General features: G+C 42.5%; 1 protein-coding gene across 3 annotated transcripts in view; it reads left to right on the forward strand.

Annotated features, from left to right (window-relative positions):
• Window positions 1-4,975: 4,975 nt before the first annotated feature.
• Window positions 4,976-17,174, forward strand: part of LOC139578619 (volume-regulated anion channel subunit LRRC8C-like) — a 63,359-nt gene continuing 51,160 nt past the window's right edge. For 2 of the 3 annotated variants that reach the window (XM_071406465.1, XM_071406466.1), the window contains exon 1: window positions 4,976-5,316. The gene's annotated coding sequence lies outside the window, so the exon portion shown is untranslated. The remainder of the gene's footprint in view (window positions 5,317-17,174) is intronic. The other variant, XM_071406463.1, reaches the window with a different exon arrangement.

The raw sequence follows: 17,174 nt of genomic DNA on the forward strand, positions 1-17,174 counted from the left end.
GACCTTACTGAAGCATACAGTGGCTTGCGAAAGTATTCACCCCCCTTGGCATTTTTCCTATTTTGTTGCATTACAACCTGGAATTAAAATAGATTTTGGGGGGATTTGTATCATTTGATTTACACAACATGCCTACCACTTTGAAGATGCAAAATATTTTGTGTGTGTGAAACAAACAACAAGACAAAAAACTGAAAACCTGAGCATGCATAACTATTCACCCCCCCCCAAAGTCAATACTTTGTAGAGACACCTTTTGCAGCAATTACAGCTGCAAGTCTCTTGGGGAATGTCTATATAAGCTTGGGACATCTAGCCACTGGGATTTTTGCTCATTCTTCAAGACAAAACTGTTCCAGCTCCTTCAAGTTGGATGGGTTCCGCTGGTGTACAGCAATCTTTAAGTCATACCACAGATTCTAAATTGGATTGAGGTCTGGGCTTTGACTAGGCCATTCCAAGACATTTAAATGTTTCCCCTTAAACCACTCAAGTGTTGCTTTAGCAGTATGCTTAGGGTCATTGTCCTGCTGGAAGGTGAACCTCCGTCCCAGTCTCAAATCTCTAGAAGACTGAAACAGGTTTCCCTCAAGAATATCCCTGTATTTAGCGCCATCCATCATTCCTTCAATTCTGAACAGTTTCCTAGTCCCTGCCGATGAAAAACATACCCACAGCATGATGCTGCCACCACCATGCTTCACTGTGGGGATGGTGTTCTCGGGTTGATGAGAGGTGTGGGTTTACGCCAGACATAGCATTTTCCTTGATGGCCAAAAAGCACAATTTTTGTCTTATCTGACCAGAGTACCTTCTTCCATATGTTTGGGCAGTCTCCCACATGCCTTTTGGCCAACACCAAACGTGTTTGCTTATTTGTTCTTCAAGCAATGGCTTTTTTCTGGACACTCTTCCGTAAAGCCCAGCTCCGTGGAGTGTACGGCTTAAAGAGGTCTATGGACAGATACTCCAATCTTCGCTGTGGAGCTTTGAAGCTCCTTCAGGGTTATCTTTGGTCTCTTTTGTTGCCTCTCTGATTAATGGCCTCCTTGCCTGGTCTGTGAGTTTTGGTGGGGGGCCCTCTCTTGGCAGGTTTGTTGTGGTGCCATATTCTTTCCATTTTTTTAATCATGGATTTAATGGTGCTCCGTGGGATGTTCAAAGTTTCTGATATTTTTTTATAACCCAGCCCTGATCTGTAGTTCTCCACAACTTTGTCCCTGACCTGTTTGGCGAGCTCCTTGGTCTTCATGGTGCCGCTTGCTTGGTGGTGCCCTTGCTTAGTGGTGTTGCAGACTCTGGGGCCTTTCAGAACAGGTGTATATATACTGAGATCATGTGACAGATCATGTGACACTTAGATTGCACACAGGTTGACTTTATTTAACTAATTATGTGACTTCTGAAGGTAATAGTTTTTTTTTTTCATTTCACTTCACCAATTTGGACTATTTTGTGTACGTCCATTACATGAAATCCAAATAAAAATCAATTTAAATTACATGTTGTAATGCAACAAAATAGGAAAAACGCACAAGGGGGATGAATACTTTTGCAAGGCACTGAATACACATCAATCATGGCCTATCCCTCTGTGCTGGCACAGATCTACTATTCACAGGGGTCCTCTCACAATCCCTCACCCTTGACCCATCCTACTCTACTTTCTTCACTGCCTCAGCACACGTCACCTTCTGCACGACTCGAGCTACCTCAATCTGATTCCTCTCACACTGGACACTTCCGATCCCCAGTAACATGTGCACCCTTGCAATTGACACACACAACTTTTTCCACCAAAACTACATAATCCTCTATCCCATGCCCTCCTGCACACTTCCTACATCTTGGAATCTCCCTCCAACACACTGCTGTGACATGACCATGGAATGTCTGTGTATGTCTGTGTATGTTTTGTAGCCTAACATTACAAGTGTGATTATGAGATAGAAAGAGTGATTTTTTATGAGAGAAGAATGGATTAAAAAAAAATATATAAACACATGAGTCGCTACAATACTATAGTTATCCCGTTTCACATTGGATTTATTAACTAAAAAAAGGTTAAGACGTTTTTAATTTTGGTGCCGCTCTGCACACACAAGCTTATTAGCTAGCTCATCCATTTCTATGAGCTAGATCTGGTCCTACTCTGGGACGTTCCTCCATAGTAGCTGCTCCTCCGTAGGTCTTTTAATTATGTAATTCGGTAAAGTTATGATATTCTAATAAAAGCAAAGATACTGATAAGGTTTCCCTTTTGTCTGTGGTAATAGTCTAAATGTTGTGATGCCCAGCGCTTCAAGGCCCAGCTGCATCCCTGTAGCAGATAAAAGTGGCCTCTCACTAAAACCAACAGCCTACGATAGCCATCTACTGGCTGTGGTTAATCTCTGACACACAGGTGAACTCCTTTTACAGGTGAACTCCTTTTCTTTCCTAAATCCCTTTCCTCCTTTTCTTTCCTCCTATCTAAGCTCCCCTTCCTTTCCTCCTTTTCTAGCTCACTTTCCTCCTTTTTTTTACTTGATCCCTTTCTTTCATCATGCTAGCTCCCTTTCCTTTCCTACTTTACTTCCCTCCTTTGCTTTCCTAGCTCCCTTTCCTCCTATCCTGTCCTCCTTTAATATAACCATTTCCTTCCCTAGCTTCCTTTCCTATCTTCCTTTCTTTCTTTCCTTACCTAGCTCTCTTTCCTCCTTTCCTTTCTCTATTCCCTTTCCAAGTACCTTTTCTTATCTCCTTTCCATTCCTAGATCCTTTCCTTTCCTCCTTTCTTAGCTTCCTGTCTTTTCCTAGCTTCATTCCTCCTATTCTTTCTGAGCTTCCTTTACATGCTCTCTTTCCTTACATAGCTTCCTATCCTCTACTCGTTTACTAGCTCTCTTTCATGTCCCCCTTTTTTTTCCTACTATCCTTTCTGAGCTTAATTTCCTTTCCTCCTTTCCTTTCCTGGCTCCCTTTCCTTCCTTTCTTTCCTAGCTTCCTTTCCTCCTTTCCGAGATACCTTCCTTCACTATCTCAATTTCCACCTTTCTTTTACTATTTTCCTTTCCTCCTTTCCTAGCCCCCTTTCCTCCTTTCCCTTCCTAGACCCCTCCTTATACACCTCTCGCTCTCTCCCCACCAGTCGAATCTTGCGCCATGCATTTGTCTGTCCAACACAAAACACTAAACCTGCTTTGGAGCAAGCTTCTCTATCCACGCTAATTGGTGGGTTCATTTAATAAGCCAGCGACCTCGTCAAGAAGTTTGACCATCTTGGCATAATGGTTAAGGTGTTGGCTTGACAGTTGCTGGACCGGGGTTCAAGTCCCAGTCGGGGCTACCATCCGAATTCGCTACATTGGTATCGGAAGTGGGATGGCGTCCGTCAGGCCATCAGAGAGTTGTTTAGGCCTACACGTGAGGGACTTGGTATAGAGAAGTGTGTGGACACGCTCCCCCAAAGGGTAAAGGAGCGACAATAACCCAAAAGCTAGCGACCATGTCAAGAGATTCAGATGTCTTGCCGTTACACTGGTGTTGGAAGTGGGATGGCTACCATGAGCCCATCCCACTTCCGCTTCTCTATACCAAGTTGCTCACGTGTAGGCCTACATGCTTCTCCGATGGCCTCACAGACGCCAATATAGCAAATTAAGTTGCTGGCTTGACAGTCGCTGGGCTGGAGTCCCGGTCAGGAATTCACAACACTATGTTGAGAGGAACGAGAGAGGAACGATATTAACCTTTATTTTTGGGTGGTTCGAAACAGTTCAGAACTTTATTATGCTGGTCGGAACATGAGAACGGAACAAAAAAACTGCTTCTGGTCAGAACCAAACGATAGAAAAATGATTTTGGTTCCAACCAATCGTTACAATATTTTCCTTCACAAGCCCAAAATTTAGTCCCGCCCTACCGTGTCATTGCCTCGCTACCCAAACTCCTTGCTCCGGCCAAATGCTATGTCATGCCCACGGACGTTAGTTTCTTCTAACGTTTCTTCTTCCATTCTAGACCGTCTGATTGGTCCCAGAAACCGATGGCCTGAGCCAGAGCAGGAATACACGTGGGTAAAGTGGCATTTTAAAAATTCGTCATTGTCATTGATACTCTGATTGCTGAGACATGATCCAATCGCTGATGTATTTTTTATTATATTGAATTATATATATATCTGAGGGAATAGCATTAACCACAGAGCGATAATCTTTGTATTGAACAGGAAAGGCTTTGACTCTTGAGAAAACCTCATAACTTAACATTTGGCCACCTCTAATGAAGATGTCACTTACAAATATTATATTTTTCTTTATCCAATGTTGCATAAAAAAAACATTTTGTTTTTAACAGTGATATATTTTTTTCCCCACAGAATAGCTTTATGAGGTGAAACGTCAAGCACAAAACACAATTTCCATGCCATAAGTGCTTGCTGATAAAATGTTGATAATTGTAAACCCCAAATGTTCTTAAAATGAGGAATAAAGAACCATAACGATTCAGAAGATTCTATGCATTTGTTCAACTACTTAATCTTAAAGGTATTATTCATATTCACAAAATCCAGGTCTTTGTTTTGTACAAAATCCCTTATTTTTACATCACCACAAACGACTTAATTGATGGCAGTCTGACTGAAGTACGTAGCGAACGATAGAGCAGCGGAATAACTCAGTTTCAGCCAAACCGCGTCAGTCAGTAGTCTTCGTGCATCACAAACAGTAACCTTGAACTAACTACAGCAACTCGCAGTCAGAAATAACGGAAAGTGGAGGACCACACTAGGGGTGTGTTCAGGTCCATTAAATGTTTGCTACGTTGAGTTACGTTTTGCACTGACACGTTTCCCCAAAACGTTCTTCAACGTTCTTGAACATACTTTACGTACGTTTTCTCCATTTGGTGGGGGTCCATGCTATTTGGGATCCTTGGGACATCTCTACCCAATTGAAGTCGAAATGTACAATGGTTATGGTTAGGTAAGGTTTATGATTAGGGTTGGGATAGGGATTAAGGTTATGTTTAGGGTAGGGACGGCCAAAGGACAGCGCTAACGGTTTGGTGGGTGTGCCGGGGTGTGGCTTGAAGGAATGAGTGACGTATTTAAAGGCAGCTGCCATGCTTATAGCGTTCTCCCACTCCTCACGTTTTTTTCAACTGATCGTTCAGAACAACACAGTTTACGTTTAATTGAACGTTCCACACTGTTTTTTCGTAGGCCTACTGAACACGGTGCACAGATCCACAAGGACATGATCGCCGCTGTTCTAAAAAAGACCCATCTACGTCTTCTATAGAACCTAGGCTTTCGGACGGACATCACTAGGGGTAAGGTACATTTTGTTATTGTATTCATTTATGATTGGTTGTAACGGTCCATGTTTACGATATGCTTTTCGTTACATTGTCTGGGACTGTATTTGGGTTTTACTGTAAATTAGCTCACGCATTGTTGCCGGTAAGCGATACAGATAACTTTCGCCTGTGTATAGCCCATGTAACCCGAGCCTCCTGCATCGCTGGCACCGCTACTGAAGGGTGCTAATATTGAGTTTTAGCATACGCCACATATCTCAATTCGGTTTTTTTTACACACACACAGCTTATGTTTTATTATTTTGTTTTCAAGGCTAGAAATAGGAAGTCGTGGCGATTTCTCGAGTTTGGATAATGATATCACATATACCCCCACCTCCTCCCCCTCTTCCCAAAAATAAAATAATATAAAATGAGTTGTAAAATATTCTTCTCCACCCCATGGCTTCACAGGCCATATGAATAATTGGTTAGCAGTAGCCTATGAGGGCCTATTTATGCAAGGCGATAATTTACACCATAGATTAGATTTATACTGTATAGCCGAGTTTACTAATGGCTTTGAGTTTGTCTATCTTGTCTAGAGGGAATGGTTTATGGTTTTGGGGGAAAGTTTTGTGACCTATTATGTGGTTTGAAGTTGAACAAGGAGAAAATTCGGCTCTAAGGTCAGCCAATAGGCTCAGCCGTTTGCATTATGCAGTTTAGTAGTAGTAGTACTAGTAGCAGCCTATACGATTTGGGTTTTCCATTGTACAAGTTATTGTTAAAAGATGTCTGACGTTGTGTTTTTGTTAACATTTTAAGACCTATTGTTACAAGTTAACCCCCTGATTCTCTCAAAGTGACCCTGGAGTCTAATATTTTCTGCGGTGTTTTTCCATGGTCCTTATGAATAACTAATGAACCCATCTTGGACAGGATTTGTTATCCTGGGGACTGGGTCTGAACTATCCAGACATGCATGTCTCCCAAATGGCACCCTATTTCTTATATATTGTACTCTTTTTTTTCTTCTCCTTCTTCACCAGGGCTCTGCTCAAAGGTAGTGCTATATATAAGGTATTCGGTTCCATTTTGAATGCAATCATAGTCTGTTTTGGGCAGTCCAAGTGACTCCAGTGTGTGTTAGAGATCTGCAGAGTTTCCTGTCAGGAAGAGCCAGACATAGGATAAGGCCCGGGCTGCCCGGACAGCCAGGCCAGCTCACTGTGGTGACAAGGCGAACAACTCATCTAGGCAAGGGAGGAACCATTTTCTAAAAATGAGCTAAAGACCCGCCCGTAGTTAAATTAAACCCTCATACAGTTATTTCTTTGATAGAGTATGCTGTTTGGTACAGTTGCATTAATTAACCACCCATTGAGACTAAATATAGAGTTGAAGTTACGAGTAATATAGACACTTCAGGTTCAATAGGTGAATGTTTACGTCTTCCATCCTTCTTGCCGAGGTACATTCAATATTTCCATGAGACTCAGGAACTCCTCAAAGAAACAATGTTGTGATTGACAATTCGAGATGTTAGTAGTACTGTATAGTCTCCACAGTGAAATTATGAGAATCTGTCTGACTTTCAGACAAAGTTGTATGCTGACCAACCCTGGTTAAAGATGGTGGTTTGTTACTGGCACGGTCTAATTTAAGATTAAATCAAAAAGTCAAAATCAAATTGTATTTGTCACATGCGCTGAATACAACGGGTGTAGACTTACCGTGAAATGCTTACTTATAAGCCCAATGTTGAATTTTATTTCAAGTAAGAAAACATTTGCTAAATAAAAATGCAATTAACTAAAGTAAGAAAAAAGTAACACACTAAAATAACAATAACGTGACTATATACAGAGGGTACCGAGTCAATGTGCAGGGGTACAGGTTAGTTGAGGTAAATTTAGGTAATATGTACCTGTAGGTAGAGTTAAAGTGACTGCATAGATGATAAACAGCTAGTAGCAGCAGTGTAAAAAAGGGGGTCAGTCCAAATAGTCCGGGTAGCCATTTGATTAACTGTTTAGCAGTCTAATGGCTTGTGGGTAGAATCTGTTAAGGAGCCTTTTGGACCTAGGCTTGTCGCTCCGGTACCACTTGCCATATGGTAGCAGAGAGAACAGTCTATGACTTGGGTGGCTGGAGTCTTTGACCATTTTTTGAGCCTTCCTCTGATACTGCCTGGTATAGAGGTCCTGGATGGCAGGAAGCTTGGCCCCAGTGACGTAAAACAGTGCAGCTGTGTTATTGTAAGTACTAAAATATTTAGCTGTAGCTCCCTTGAGACATGTTTTGATAGAGGTTGTTTAGTGCTGAAGACTGTGTATACACATTAATTAAGTGATTCCATACAAACATTTGTATCTAAAAGAATAATTGAGAAATAATTCATGAAAATTGGCATATTTAAGACATTTTGGCCTCACCCATGCCTCCTTTAAGACTCCATAATGTTTCATATGTAGGTGCTACAAAGCAAAAATGTGTGTTATATGAAGAGCTCTATTCTCATGTCATCTGACCATTGATAAATGGCATTAGCACTTGGATTGGAACCAGTGCTATGGTCAGATGACATGAAAATTGAGCTCTTTGGCCATGCATACGAGTGTTAGGTTTGGCGTTCGAAAACAGAAGCATATGCAGAAAAGTACATCATACCTGTGGTGAATATTTGATGTTATGGGGCTATTTTTGCTTCCACTGATCCTGGGGCCCTTGTCAACGGCATAATGAACTTTACCAAGTACGTGGACATTTTAGCCAAAAGTCTGGTTGCCTCTGCCAAGAGGCTGACACTTTGCCGAAAGTGAACCTTCCAGCAAGAAAATAACTCAATCTGTAAAGAAATGGTTAATTTCTTTACTCTGACTTCCGGCGCCGAAAAGAGATGGCTGCCTCGCTTCGTGCTCCTTGGAAAATATGCAGTATTTTGTTTTTTTACGTGTTATTTCTTACATCGGTACCCCGGGTAATCTTAGGTCTCATTACATACAGTCGGGAGGAACTACTGAATATACGATTAACGTCAACTCATCATCGTTCCTACCAGGAATATGACTTTCCCGAAACGGATCCAGTGTTTTGCCTTCCACACAATACAATGGATCTGATCCCAGCCGGTGACCCTGTGCGACGCCGAAAAAGGGGAAAACGTGGCGGTCTCGTGGTCAGGCTTCGGAGACGGGCACATCGCGCTCCACTCCCTAGCATACTACTCGCCAATGTCCAGTCTCTTGACAATAAGGTTGATGAAATCCGAGCACGGGTAGCATTCCAGAGAGACATCAGGGATTGCAACGTGCTCTGCTTCACGGAAACATGGTTAACTCAAGGGACGCTAACGGAGTCGGTGCAGCCAGCTGGTTTCTCCATGCATCGCGCCGACAGAAACAAACATCTTTCCGGTAAGAAGAGGGGCGGGGGGGTATGCCTTATGATTAACGAGAAGTGGTGTGATCATCATAACAACACACAAGAACTCAAGTCGTTCTGTTCACCTGATCTAGAACTCCTCACAATCAAATGTCGACCGCATTATCTACCAAGGGAATTCTCGTCAATCATAATCACAGCCGTATACATTCCCCCCCAAGCAGACACATCGATGGCCCTGAACGAACTTTATCTGACTCTTTGTAAACTGGAAACCACACACCCTGAGGCTGCATTCATCGTAGCTGGGGATTTTAACAAGGCTAATCTAAAAACAAAACTCCCTAAATTCTATCAGCATATCGATTGTGCTACCAGGGCTGGAAAAACACTAGACCATTGTTATACTAATTTCCGCGACGCTTATAAGGCCCTCCCCCGCCCCCCTTTCGGAAAAGCTGACCACGACTCCATTTTGTTGATTCCAGCCTACAAACAAAAACTCAAACAACAAGCTCCCGCGCTCAGGTCTGTTCAACGCTGGTCCGACCAATCTGAATCCACGCTTCAAGACTGCTTCGATCACGCAGATTGGAATATGTTCCGCATCGCGTCCAACAACAATATTGACGAATATGCTGATTCGGTGAGCGAGTTCATTAGGAAGTGCATTGACGATGTCGTACCCACAGCAACGATAAAAACATTCCCAAACCAGAAACCGTGGATTGACGGCAGCATTCGCGTGAAACTGAAAGCGCGAACCACTGCTTTTAACCAGGGCAAGGTGACCGGAAGCATGACCGAATACAAACAGTGTAGCTATTCTCTCCGCAAGGCAATCAAACAGGCCAAGTCTCAGTACAGAGACAAAATCGAGTCGAAATTCAACAGCTCAGACACAAGAGGTATGTGGCAGGGTCTACAGTCAATCACGGATTACAAAAAGAAAACCAGCCCCGTCGAGGACCAGGATGTCTTGCTCCCAGACAGGCTAAACAACTTTTTTGCCCGCTTTGAGGACAATACAGTGCCACTGACACGGCCCCCTACCAAAACCTGCGGGCTCTCCTTCACTGCAGCCGAGGTGAGTAAAACATTTAAACGTGTTAACCCTCGCAAGGCTGCAGGCCCAGACGGCATTCCCAGCCGCGTCCTCAGAGCATGCGCAGACCAGCTGGCTGGTGTGTTTACGGACATATTCAATCAATCCTTATCCCAGTCTGCTGTTCCCACATGCTTCAAGAGGGCCACCATTGTTCCTGTTCCCAAGAAAGCTAAGGTAACTGAGCTAAACGACTACCGCCCCGTAGCACTCACTTCCGTCATCATGAAGTGCTTTGAGAGACTAGTCAAGGACCATATCACCTCCACCCTACCGGACACCCTAGACCCACTCCAATTTGCTTACCGACCCAATAGGTCCACAGACGACGCAATCGCAACCACACTGCACACTGCCCTAACCCATCTGGACAAGAGGAATACCCATGTGAGAATGCTGTTCATCGATTACAGCTCAGCATTTAACACCATAGTACCCTCCAAACTCGTCATCAAGCTCGAGACCCTGGGTCTCGACCCCGCCCTGTGCAACTGGGTATTGGACTTCCTGACGAGCCGCCCCCAGGTGGTGAGGGTAGGTAACAACATCTCCACCCCGCTGATCCTCAACACTGGGGCCCCACAAGGGTGCGTTCTGAGCCCTCTCCTGTACTCCCTGTTCACCCACGACTGCGTGGCCATGCACGCCTCCAACTCAATCATCAAGTTTGCGGATGACACTACAGTGGTAGGCTTGATCACCAACAACGACGAGACGGCCTACAGGGAGGAGGTGAGGGCCCTCGGAGTGTGGTGTCAGGAAAATAACCTCATACTCAACGTCAACAAAACAAAGGAGATGATTGTGGACTTCAGGAAACAGCAGAGGGAGCACCCCCCTATCCACATCGACGGGTCAGTAGTGGAGAAGGTGGAAAGTTTTAAGTTCCTCGGTGTACACATCACGGACAAACTGAACTGGTCCACCCACACAGACAGCGTTGTGAAGAAGGCGCAGCAGCGCCTCTTCAACCTCAGGAGGCTGAAGAAATTCGGCTTGTCACCAAAAGCACTCACAAACTTCTACAGATGCACAATCGAGAGCATCCTGTCGGGCTGTATCACCGCCTGGTACGGCAACTGCTCCGCCCACAACCGTAAGGCTCTCCAGAGGGTAGTGAGGTCTGCAGAACGCATCACCAGGGGCAAACTACCTGCCCTCCAGGACACCTACACCACCCGATGTCACAGGAAGGCCATAAAGATCATCAAGGACAACAACCACCCAAGCCACTGCCTGTTCACCCCGCTATCATCCAGAAGGCGAGGTCAGTACAGGTGCATCAAAGCAGGGACCGAGAGACTGAAAAACAGCTTCTATCTCAAGGCCATCAGACTGTTAAACAGCCACCACTAACATTTAGCGGCCGCTGCCAACATACTGACTCAACTCCAGCCACTTTAAAAATGGGAATTGATGGAAATTATGTAAAAATGTACCACTAGCCACTTTAAGCAATGCCACTTAATACAATGTTTATATACCCTACATTACCCATCTCATATGTATATATACTGTACTCTATATCATCTACTGCATCTTGCCATCTTTATGCAATACATGTACCACTAGCCACTTTAAACTATGCCACTTTATGTTTACATACCCTACAGTACTCATCTCATATGTATATACCGTACTCTATACCATCTACTGCATCTGCCATGCCGTTCTGTACCACCACTCATCCATATATCTTTATGTACATATTCTTTATCCCTTTACACTTGTGTGTGTGTGTAAGGTAGTAGTGTGGAATTGTTAGGTTAGATTACTGTTGGTTATTACTGCATTGTCGGAACTAGAAGCACAAGCATTTCGCTACACTCGCATTAACATCTGCTAACCATGTGTATGTGACTAATAAAATTTGATTTGATTTTAATTGACCACAATCTACATTTTGCATTGGCCATCTCAGTCTCTGGACTTCATTGAAAACCTGTGGTTTGAAGAGTTTAGTCCATAAGAGCAGACAAAGGATATCAAGGATCTGGAAAGATTCTGTATTGAGGAATGGTCTAAGATCCCTCCCAACATGTTTTCCAATCTCATAAAACATTTTAGGAAAAAGGCTGTGTCATTATCCTCTCAAGGGGAGGGTCCTATAGAGTATTGAAAACAGCGGTGGCCATAATTTTGACCCCTATCTTTTTATTACTTGTTAAACAAAGTCTCTTGCTCTGAGCAATTATATTAGTATTAAATATTATAATTTCCCAATTTTTTATTTATACAATAGCTTAGTGTTTGTATTTTTTTAATACAGATTTTTTTTACTCATCTTTATCAAGGGTGCCAATAATTATGGACCTGACTGTATGTTAACCATCTCATTGGATTTAGGGTAAAAATGGGTGAAAAAAAGACAATCACGAAATTCCTTTACATTGCTGGCTTTTTGTAAATCCAATCAGTTTTCCACATTAGTTCAACATCACCACATTGCATTCTATTGTCGAAAGGACATTGATTCAACCAGTTTGTGCCCAGCGGGTTCCCGGTTAACAATGAGCAATTGGGAGGCCGGCGTCCCTCCACAGTGGTCGCGTGACATGCCACAGGTTTTTTGACCATCGCCTCACTCACGGGCCACCCGCATCACCCCTGGTGAGACAAGACCGCAACTCGTCAGTGAAGAGCACTTTTTGCCAGTCCTGTCTGGTCCAGCGACGGTGGGTTTGTGCCCATAGGCGACGTTGTTGTCGGTGATGTCTGGTAAGGACCTGCTTACAACAGGCTTACAAGCCCTCAGTCCAGCCTCTCTCAGCCTATTGTGGACAGTTTGAGCACTGATGGAGGGATTGTGCATTCCTGGTGTAACTCGGGCAGTTGTTGCTGCCATCCTGTACCTGTCCCGCAGGTGTGATGTTCGTATGTACCGATCCTGTGCAGGTGTTGTTACACATGGTCTGCCACTGCGAGGATGATCAGCTGTCCGTCCTGTCTCCCTGTAGCTCTGTCTTAGGCGTCTCACAGCACGGACATTGCAATTTATTGCCCTGGCCACATCTGCAGTCCTCATGCCTCCTTGCAGCATGCCTAAGGCACGCTCACACAGATGAGCAGGGACCTTGAGCATTTTTCTTTTGGTGTTTTTCAGAATCAGTAGAAAGGCCTTTTTAGTGTCCTAAGTTTTCATAACTGTGACCTTAATTGCCTACCGTCTGTAAGCTGTTAGTGCAACTATAGGGGGTGCTGTTCCGCATTAGAATTTTTTGGTCTCCATATTAAACTGCCTCGTGCTCAATTCTTGATCGTACAATATGCATATTATTGTTATTATTGGATAGAAAACACTTTCTAGTTTCTATAGCCGTTGGAATTTTGTCTCTGAGTGGTACAGAACTACTTCTACAGCACTTTTCCTGACAGGGAGTCAGATTTCAGAAGTTTTGACCCCTGATCTGGGATCGGTTTTAAGGTGCCTGTAGATGCTATGGAGAAACCGACACTGCCTACGTCTTCCTCTGGGTGTCAGTACGTCATCACGCTTTGAATGGATTCGATTGCGCAATCAGAGCCACTATAAAACACGAAAACGTGGAAATACCGACCTCTTCCTGCATGCGTCTTGCGCAAGATGGACATCAGACCTGCCTCCTTCCAAATGGTTGTTTAGCCAGTGATATTTCTCCGGTCATGTTTTTAGTCGTTATAGTTGTTGAAAACATCATAATGTAGTTAATTTGAACCGTTTTATAGCAATTTATATCCGTTTAGTGCGATTTTGAGGAATTTCTTTGTCGTGCACTCTGAAACTTTGGGCACGTTTCGGGGTCCCGTTCGATCGTTAGTGGATATTTCGAAGGACAGAGGACATCTATCGACCAAAAGAAGATTAGACCCAAGAAAGGATACATTGCCCAAGAATCTGATGGAAAATCACCTCATAGTAAGAAATATTTAATATGATAAATCGTTGTTCTGTCGAAATATTTTAAACGCATATTACGCCATTTTGTTTGTTATAGCTTCTCTTGGCGAACGCTGTATAAGAAAGTAAGGATAATTTTAGAAATGTAAATCAGCGATTGCATTAAGAACTAATTTGTCTTTCGATTCCTGTCAACCCTGTATTTTTTAGTCAAGTATATGATTAGCTTTCGATTAAACTAGATCACTCTGAAAGATGACGTCCGACATTTTGAGGCTTGATTTCCTACTATTTTCATTGTGTAACCACGGTTTTGTATGGCTAAATATGCACATTTTCGAACAAACTGTATATGTATGTTGTAAAATGATGTTACAGGAGTGTCATCGGAAGAATTCTGAGAAGGTTAGTGAAAAAATTAATATATTTTGGCGATGATTACGTTATAGCTCTCTTTGGCTTGAATCGATGCTCTGGTAACGTTTGCACATGTGGTATGCTAACTTATCGATTTATTGTGTTTTCGCTGTAAAACGCTTAGAAAATCTGAAATATTGTCTGGAATCACAAGATCTGGGTCTTTCCATTGCTATGCTTTGTCTATTCTTATGAAATGTTTTATGGTGAGTAAATTGGTCATACACGTTGCTCTCTTTAGTAATTCTAGTCGAGTTGTGATGGTGGGTGCAATTGTAAACTGTGATTTCTACCTGAAATATGCACATTTCTCTAACAAAACCTATCCTATACCATAAATATGTTATCAGACTGTCATCTGATGAGTTTTTTTCTTGGTTAGTGGCTATCAATATCTTAGTTTAGCCGAATTGGTGATAGCTACTGGTGGAGAGAAAAAATGGTGGACAAAGAAATTGTGTATTTTGCTAACGTGTTTAGCTAATAGATTTACATATTGTGTCTTCCCTGTAAAACATTTTAAAAAACAGAAATGATGGGTTTATTCACAAGATCTGTATCTTTCATCTGGTGTCTTGGACTTGTGATTTAATGATATTTAGATGCTACTATCTACTTGTGAAGCTATGCTAGCTATGCTAATCAGTGTGTGGGGGGGTGGGGGGTGATCCCGGACCCGGGGTAGAGGCTCATGAAAGGTTAACAACCATTCCACGGGTGCATGTTCATTAATTGTTTATGGTTCATTGAACAAGCATGTGAAGTTATTTGGATTTTTACGAATTATCTTTGAAAGACAGGGTCCTGAAAAAGGGATGTTTATTTTTTTGCTAAGTTTATTTAAATGTAATATAAATGCCTTGTGTTATAATTCTAAGCGGAGGAATTTAGAAAATGCTGCTGTCACGTCAGATTATTATGGTCGCAACAACACCGTCAAAGTTCAATGTCTCTTGCTTCTTCCCGGGAAAAAGCAATGGCTATATACAATTCTGAGCACACTTACAAGTCTCTCCTGGAGCTCGGTGTCCTGGTTCAGCCTGGTCTCCATTGGCACATTGTTGATAGGCTAACAAGGTATTCATGTTATCCATCTCAAGCATCCGATACCACCCAGACCTACAGTATCAGTCAAAAGTTTCGACACACCTACTCATTCAAAGGTTTTTCTTTATTTGTACTATTTTCTACATTGTAGAATAATAGTGAAGACATCAACACTATGAAATAACACATATGGAATGATTTAGTAACCCCAAAAAGTGTTAAACAAATCAAAATATATTTGAGATTTTTCAAAGTAGCCACCTGTTGCCTTGACAGCTTTGCACACTCTTGGCATTCTCTCCACCAGCTTCATGAGTTCCCACGTATGCTGAGCACTTGCTGGCTGCTTTTCCTTCACCCTGCGGTCCAAGTCATCCCAAACCATCTCAATTGGGTTGAGGTCAAGTGATTGTAGATGCCAGGTCATCTGATGCAGCACTCAATCACTCTCCTTCTTGGTCAAATAGCCCTTACACAACCTGGAGGTATGTTTTGGGTCATTGTCCTGTTGAAAAACAAATGATATTCCCGCGCAAACAAGATGGGATGGCGTATCGCTACAGAATGCTGTGGTAGCCATGCTGGTTAAGTATGCCTTGAATACTAATTAAATCACCAACAGTGTCACCAGCAATGCACCCCCTCACCATCACACCTCCTCCTTCATGCTTCATGGTGGGATCCACACATGTGGAGATTATCCGTTCACCTACTCTGCGTCTCACAAAGTCACGACAGTTGGAACCGAAAATCTAAAATTTTGATTCATCAGACCAAAGGACAGATTTCCACCGGTCTAATGTCCATTGCTTGTGTTTCTTGGCCCAAGCAAGTCTCTTATTATTGGGTTTCTTTGCAGCAATTAGACCATGAAGGCCTGAATCATGCAGTCTCCTCTGAATAGTTAATTTTGAGATTAGTTTGTTACTAGACCTCTCCAGCATTTATTTGAGCTGCAATTTCTGAGGCTGTTAACTCTAATGAACTTATCTTCTGCAGTTGTTCTTGTCATAATATGGACTTGGTCTTTTACCAAATAGGGCTATCTTCTGTATACCACCCCTCCTTGTCAGAACACAACTGATTGGCTCAAACGCACTCATTAAGAATGAAATAAATTCCACAAATTAACAAGGCACACCTGTTAATTGAAATGCATTACAGGTGACTGCCTCATGAAGCTGGTTGAGAGAATGCCAAGAGTGTGCAAAGCTGTCATCAATGCAAAGGGTGGCTACTTTGAAGATTTTCAAATATAAAATATATTTTGATTTGTTTAACCTTTTTAAGTTTATTTTTTGGGTTACTACACGATTTCATGGTTTTGATGTCTTCCCTGTTATTCTATAATGTAGAAAATAGTAAAAATAAAGAAACCCATGTGTGTGTGTGTGTGTGTGAGACAGTTAATCACTGTCACACTCCTGAAAACAATTATACACCAAAAATAGATGTGCAAGTTTTGTTGTCACGTGCTTGCTCACTCCTTAGCACCTTAACTTTGGCAGGAAAACAGGGCAGAAATGCAGTCACTGGATTTCTGCCCTGAAAAATAAAACCAAGATTTAAAAGTTACCCTCGTGGAAAATGTGTTTACTTTTCAATACAATTACATATTGTTCAAAACTGGACAGATAATCATAGTCTCATTTAGGTTAAGTGAATAGCTCATAGCTGTCATCCACATGCTGCTGTGGTGAATATGATGCTGTGGGTGTCCAGTCTCCTTTTTGATAGACAGATTACATGAATAAAGGGTATTGTTTCTCTTCTGAAATTCCATCATTATTTAGCAGGACAGAGTACATCTGAAAAATATATTTTGTAGGGAATAATGCTTCTCTTTTATTCAGACTCTTTGCCCCTTGAAGTGGCATCTGTGTTATAGGGAGACGACTAGTTCTAAGAAGAAAAAATATGTTGTTAGCTAGCATCTAACATTAGCAAGCTACCTAGGTAAGTAACTCAGCTAGCATGGTCACAAGCAGATGGTAAGCCAGCCAATTTAACACAACAAAACAATTCTAAAGGCTTTGCATTCCAATCTGGCACATGAAC

Source organism: Salvelinus alpinus, chromosome 6 (genome assembly GCF_045679555.1).
Source record: "Salvelinus alpinus chromosome 6, SLU_Salpinus.1, whole genome shotgun sequence".
In the NCBI taxonomy this organism is placed as follows: Eukaryota; Metazoa; Chordata; class Actinopteri; order Salmoniformes; family Salmonidae; genus Salvelinus; species Salvelinus alpinus.